Source organism: Teleopsis dalmanni, chromosome 1 (genome assembly GCF_002237135.1).
Source record: "Teleopsis dalmanni isolate 2A chromosome 1, ASM223713v2, whole genome shotgun sequence".
Lineage (NCBI taxonomy): Eukaryota > Metazoa > Arthropoda > Insecta > Diptera > Diopsidae > Teleopsis > Teleopsis dalmanni.
In genome coordinates this window covers 643,980-651,640 of record NC_051846.1, presented here as the reverse complement: position 1 = coordinate 651,640, position 7,661 = coordinate 643,980, and positions in this window count along the sequence as shown.

Below are 7,661 nucleotides of genomic sequence, written 5' to 3'. Positions count from 1 at the left end.
TCGTTACTCTAGCATGAAGTTCGTTTTTGGGATTAACTATGATCTTATAGCACCCATTTACCCGGATACTATTGACGATGATTTTTGATTATTCTCCGTTCTTTTATTTCTTCATTGATTTTGTATATATGAATTAATATGAAATAAGTTAAAATATTCTATATCATCAACAAAATATCAATTTATATTAAAATTTAAATTACATTTTAGTTTCAAAATTTAAGACTATGTTTTTCTTTTAATGTATCTGTTTTGAAATTCCTACAACGTCTGAGCTTCAGTACGATCATTGCTAAGACGTTTCTCACATAAAAAATTGTTTTTCTAAATTCATACAGCCTCATTTGATCACACTTTTAAAACAATATTTGTTTACATTAAAGTCGGATATATTTTTTGACTGTGGGAATATTTAAGATTCCAATCCCATTCGACTCTGAGCAAGGTGTAGTGAACGTCGCCAAATAACCGCACGAGATGCATTTGCATTCCCGCAAAATCAAAAATGTTTACGTATGACAATTGTTATTTTTAAACAAACAATCCATAGAGTTATAAACAAATTTTAAGACTAAATTGAAGAGTTTAACAACCTTGCAAACTTAAATTTGAATTGTGTATCTTTTTTTCAAAACATCAAAAATTATTAGTGCGAATTCCAATGGCTGAATGTCGTGAATGTTTAGAGTACATCAACGCGGCATAAATAATTATAGACATTATCAGTTGTTTGATCAATAAGCCGGGCACATCAACTACTTAGCAGATATTACTTAGCAGATAAAATCAAATATCTAAGACAAATAAAATATTTCCTATTGACATGATTGACATGATCAGAGGCATGAAAATTTGAATTCAAAGAAAATCCTAGAGATTTAACTGCTGCATTATATTAAATAATTGATTTTCGAATAGGTCTAATGTTATGCCTTTTCCGAGTTAGTGCATCTAGGCACTTTTACTCTTTGATAGCTGGGGGAGTTTCTGCAGAGTCCCACCCATCTCACTTCGTGATTCTTGATTTCGTGATTATTCAATGACGAAACTAAGATCTGCGTACCGCCCCGTGCAGTTACTGCTAACTCTGAGATTAGATAGTGCTAAGTAAGGTAGCCCGTCGGTTTTCGCATATAGCTTCAGAGCTCTCTCCCTTATGTATTTTTTATACGAATCTATTTTAAGGTCTCTTAGCATGTCATTCATGCGGATGTATCATTGCACTTTGAAGAGTGTTCGGAGACCCTGACTTTGAGCAACTTGTGGCTTCTAGATAGCAGAGTCGCTAGCTTTGCTATACGCGACACACCTATAAAGTAGTGCTGGTCCAATTATGTGGCTGTAGATCAACTTTCTATTCTTCACACTATGGTTGTTGTGTTTGAAAAGTGGTTGTAAGCATTGCAGTATTTTTACGCAACTACAATAGGTCTACTGAGGTCACTACAATCATATTTAATTTTATTAGAAAACATAGAATATATTCAACTTTCAAATATTTTTTTGCAGTTCTAATATATAATGACATTTGTTAATTAACTATTATAAAAGGTCTTTATGTAAAGATTATTAACTCCTACTACTTATATTGAACTAGTAAAACATATGTTAATTCAAAAATATTATAAAAACGTTTTGAACTCACTGATTTTAAAGTATTAAGTTCTAAAAATAAATAGTATATGCTTTTTCAATCAAGCGTTTTGCGACCTATATTCAATTATACAAATTCGGAGTGTTCTTCTTTTTTCGTGAATAATTCTCATGCACTTCGCTGAATATGAAAGCAATTCATTACACTTCGTTTCAAATCAATCAAATGCGCAATGCAAAAAAGTTGTTCAAAATTTTGCTTACGTTGGCAACGCTAATGCTAAACCGAAATTCAAATATGAAAGCCAAATGGTTCAAAGCACATGCAAATATTCAAACGAGCCATGGAGATATCCATCGAGCCCCAAAGCCAAAAATGAAAAATGGCCAGAGCCAAATTACAACGGCGATGATAGCCATGATGATGATAAATACGCAGCGCAAAATACCAATTTTCCATTTTAACGCAAAAATCAAAAAATACAAACGAAATTGCGAAAAAAATGCCGAAAAAGAATTCTTAAATAAATAAAAAACAAATAAAATCATCAATGGGTTTGTTCATCGGTTAAGGAAAGTTCACAGTTTATGGCCTTTGCTGCAGTCATCAGTCCAAATTTATTGCCATTCATAACACAAAATGTATGCTCGACTTTATGCATTGATGTTGATTTTGGGAGATTCCGTTCAACTGACACTGGGACTGTGTGTAGCTTTGCATTTCAATGAATAATTTTCCTTTTTTTTGGATATTCCGTTAACTATTTTGGTGTACATGTCAAATATTCGCCACAATTCTAAAAATGAAAACCCATTTTTAGCCTCAAGCATCAATGAAAAAGTCAATATGATTGCGTTGGTGCTTGCTGAGGAAAAAATGGTTACTCTTGTAAATGGGCCCTAAGGATGATCTGTTGAGAACACAAACAAGCACATATACTAACGCCCAAGGACAATAGCAACCCAAAAATGATTTTCATTTAAAATGAATGCCAAAGTAAATTTATTTTCTTTTTTCTGTTTTTTCTTTTTTTTTTGGAAATTTGCAACGGAACGTTCCATTGACGACTATGAAGATGATAACAGCGCCAAGGCTGAGTTAACTATGATAACTGTGGCATATCAGAAGATTTGTTGATATTGGCCCGTTGTAGCGGGTGGAGCGTTTATTTGATTTTTCGAAATAACTTCAAAGAATTATTTTCATTTGAGTTCAAAGCCACATCGAAAATGTTTTTTTTTTTTTGACAAATATTTATTTTAGTCTGTTTATTTTTAGCTCGTCATTTTATTTGTTGTTGAAAGATTTTTGGCAAGGAACTCACGCTAAGGTGACAACAGCGATATTACTATAATTTAAAGGTATTAGTAGCTATAGTCATTTTTTATGAAGTTCCTTTTTATTACCAAAAAGAGGGAATTATAGTGTTAAGCGTACTCATTTCTTCTCGGTAAGTACCGTTTTTGCCGGTGCAGTCGACGGAATAACACCTACCACATTGTTTTACAATGACGAAGAACATGTAAATACCTAAGTTACTCAATTAGATGATGATCTGCTGTGCTGTGATAATAACAGCTGTTGTTGATCCATGTACTGTTGATCAGCTGATTTACGGCAAATCGATCATTAGTAGCCTACAGTCGTATACTCTAGTAAGTTCCTAAAACGTGATACTCAATGGTGCCAAATATGTGAATATCCAAAGCAAACGTATATAAATTCTATATACTCCAGTAACTTTTCTACAACTTGTTGGTCAACGACGACGAATATGCGAATATCTGAGGTGGACGAACTAGTTGCTCAATTGACTTGTGTTTAAAAAATTGATACTACGGATCAATTGATTTACAACAGCAAAAAAATTACTTTATAAGTATATCAAGATTTTGGGCTGGAACTAAAAATCGTATACTCTCATAAGTCTTCTACTGGCAGGTTATGTTAGGTCAATAATCCGACTGTTATATTTCTTATCCAAGAAACGTATTGCGTCTGATGCTTCGATTAGCAATGCCAAAGCATTATTGTTAATTATATTTTTAATATGTATTGTATTTATATATTAAAACCAAAGATCTTCTGAAGAGTTTGTCTCTCGAATGCTACTAAAGCCTTCTCATCACTGTTCATAATTATTCAAGCCTCTTCGCTATAGAGCAGTATTGTGAACTTTAGTTGACATATTTATATTTTTTCTTGCTGTTTGTTTGGGACATACTTCCCACTTTGTATATTTGGACTCCTAAATCAATTTTGCTAACTTTCCAATTCAAGTATTGTTGAAGATCGGGGATTAATAATATTTCTCAATTGTGTATTCTGAAATTAATTGAAAGCGGACTGTGATATAACAATGGTAGAGAGGTATACTCCCCTCTCCGCCTCCTTGTTATAGCTGCTTCACCAAAAACTTGAATCTATTATATTTAGTCTTTTGAGATCTGAGATTACCTTTTAACTCTTAATATGGTTTTTAGAAGCTTATGCGTTTTGCTGATTCAAATTTTTAACAAAAAATATTGAGTATCTTTTTATTATCATATATTTAAATTTATCTTAAAAATTAAAAAATGATTTAATGTCTAACTTGGACTGATTATTTATTTTTCGTTAATAATTCAAATTTTTTTTTCTCTTTATATGTTGTATATGAATTAAGTCCTCGTCGGTTTCTTTCTTATATTATTGTGCATTTCTCATCAATATAATTTTATTAAATTATATTTTCGGCAGTATCCTAATAATTGTTGCTGTTTAGAAACTTAGATTTGATGTATTTTTTTTTTTTTAATTTAAAATATTTTTTTTTAAATCTTTTATTAAAGATATTATTTAACATGCATACCATATATCCCTGTACTTTTAGTTTTTACTTTTAAATTACAAAATTTACCTATACAACTATATAGGTATATTTTTAAATACAAAATATTTTGCCCTATATGTATTTAAGATTATTAGAGTTTTCCACTATTTCATCCCCTTTTTCAAAACTCAATCCGTTTCAGATTTTGTGTTTGTAAACATCGCTTATACGCAGTTAATCGTTCACACAATCTGATCTCTCCCAAGAGGGAAGTACACAATACTTAGGCAAATTTGTTATGAAAAATGAAAAGTCAAACGCTTGCGTTTCCTTATTCTCATGGGAATAGCATAATAAGATAAATAATAATGTATGAAATAGAAATAATAGCTTTGGTAACTCATAATATTATTGTTTTGGTTTGGCCATAGTTTTCAAGATGAGGATCAAAAATCAAAAGTATTTTTTTTTTTTCAAATAAATTTAATCTAAGTTAAGTTAAGGTTAGAGATACATGAAGTTCGGAAAACAACATGGTCTATACTATATATTATCCTTATGCATATTATTTTATTGGAGTGTGTTATTGGTTGAAACTAGTGACAACTGTCAGCAAAGTCAATATAAAAATAGTATAAGAATTGCAATAAGAAAAATAATGAGGGTCACTTTAATGCAGCAAAATAATTTTTATTTTTTTTTTAATTTTTGCCTCTTTTTGTATTTCGATATTTTTATATACAAAGCAATTCACATAGTTAACTGCAAGGGGGCAGTCGGTGTTCTATTTTATTTATTCAGTTATATATTTTTTTGTGTTTTAGGTTATGGTTTGAGAGATTTTGATTGCTGTTTTCGCCAACAACGACTCTGGTAACTCATACATATTCCGGTTTCGTATCCGTTTAACTGTTGTTTTTATGTGCTGCAGACAAATATTTGCTTTCCGACAATAGTCATAAATACCAAAAGCTACATGCCCGGCATACTTACAGTTCAGCAAATAGAAATTGAGAAGCAGCTAACCAAACCAAACCGAACCAAACCAAACTAAAACCATGCCAAGCAAACCAACTAAGCTGCTATGTGAAATGCTAGTGCAAAAGTAACAAAAATAGCAAAAATAGCAAAAATAGCAAAAACGAGGGAAAATAGCAGAAGAAAAAAAATAAAAAATTAGAAAAAAATGGAGGAGAATAAAAAAAATTAATATAAAAAATGGTGGCAGAGAATGTTCCAATAGTGTCGAATAACAACATGAAACAAGTAAAATTGGCATGACACACACATAAAATGTATACTCTGGCAACTACGAGCAAATACGATACACATAGCCAAATACAGACTGGTCAAAAAGTACGAGCACACAAAGTTGCACATTGCAGAAGCAAAAACAGCACACGACATGGCCGAAAATAAAAATGGGTAACTACAAAGCACGAAAAAGTCAAGGGAAAAAAGTTCAAAAAATGGATAACAACGTTCAACTGTGCGCTAAAATAAAATGCAATAAACATAGCCAAAAAAATTACTCAACATACACAAAGCACCAATAAGAAGAAGAAAAAATGGAACAGAATCGGGAAAAAATTCACAGAAATGTAAAAATCACTTTGAATTCGTTGCTTAGTTAAAATATTGGTCTGAAACATTATTCGCTTAGGAACTGAGAGCTGAGAACTGCGAACAGCGAACTGCGGTATTATTTCTAGTACAAGCAAATATTGCATGTTAACAGAAAAACTTGCAAAATAGAAAAAAATATAGAAGACAACCATTAAAAATAGTATTGCGGAAAAATATTTAATAGTAGTAACAAATTCGTGTTTCGAACTGATGAGTAGTTGCAGAAGGACACGGTGGATACCGCGAATAGTTCCCAAAAAAAAGTTACAACTAAAACTTGTTTAAAATTAGGCAATTAATATTTCAGTAAAAAGTCTCTCAATCTTTCGAAATTTTTGTGTTAATTTAGAGTGATTTTTATTAATTCTTAATCGATGTATAGCAAAAAACAATAAATCCCTTGTTAAAGTCCCCAATTTGTACTCAAAACAATAACACAACTGTCTTACTCTAGCAGATTAATTATTAAGTTTCTAATCATCTCAAGCGACAAGCCATCTATTCTTTGGCTGTAAGAAACTAACTTTAAAGTCTCTGATCATTTTAAAGATTAAAAAAAATATTACCAGCACGATAAGCGATCTACTCTCTAGCTCTAACAAACTAGTACTAAAGTCTCTAATCATCTAAGCGACTACTTAAAAAATTTTTATTAAATCGATAAGCAATCTATTGTGAACTTTCGTTAGATATTTCAACGAATATTTCAGTAGTGTATAAAAAGTTGTTTATAAACAAAAATTCAAATAAAATTAAAAGGCTTCACAAAATCGAAAATGATAGAAAAGCAATATCTTCAAACATACAAATATTGTGGAAAATAAATATATTTAAAAACAAAAAAATTTAAGAATGCGTAAGGAGAACCAGAATACAGCAAAACCTCAAATACTGCCATAAAGCAATTACAAATAGCACAAAATCTGGCTTTAAGAAGACTAATTAAGATTCCTTGGTATATTAGAACAACAGACATGCATAGAGATCTAAGAATCGACTCAGTGAAAAAATATATCAAGGACAGAACCCTAAAATTATTCACAAAAGTTGACAGGTTGCACAACCCCACCCTAACAAACCTTAAGTCTACCTCAGGGCGCACAGGAAGATATGCTGATCTACGGTCCGTCATCAGTTAGAAGATAAATAAATAATAATGATTCAAGTATAGTTAAAGTTTAGTGTGGGACAGAGATAAGAACTCCGGCCACAAAAGAGTAAAAGTGCGCACTAACTCAAATCATAACAACAACAACAACAATAAAAAGGATTACTGGGATAATATACCAGGATTAACACAATGCAAATCACTTATTGAGGGATAGCAGGATTATATGGACTTACCAAAAGAAAAACTTAGAATCATTACAGGAATTCTAGCAGGGCACTGTAAACTAAAAAACCACCTTACGAGACTGGGTATACATACGTATGCAAACTGTAGATTCTGTGAAGAGAATGAGAAGACGGCCACACATGTGCTGTTAGAATACTATGCGCGAATGGACATACGGAATAGGCTCCTAGGAATGTACATATATTCTTACGGAAGAGGCAATAAAATTCTGTAAACTATGTTCTATACAATTTTTTATTGACGGAACAGGGCTTAGAGACCTACACTAAACC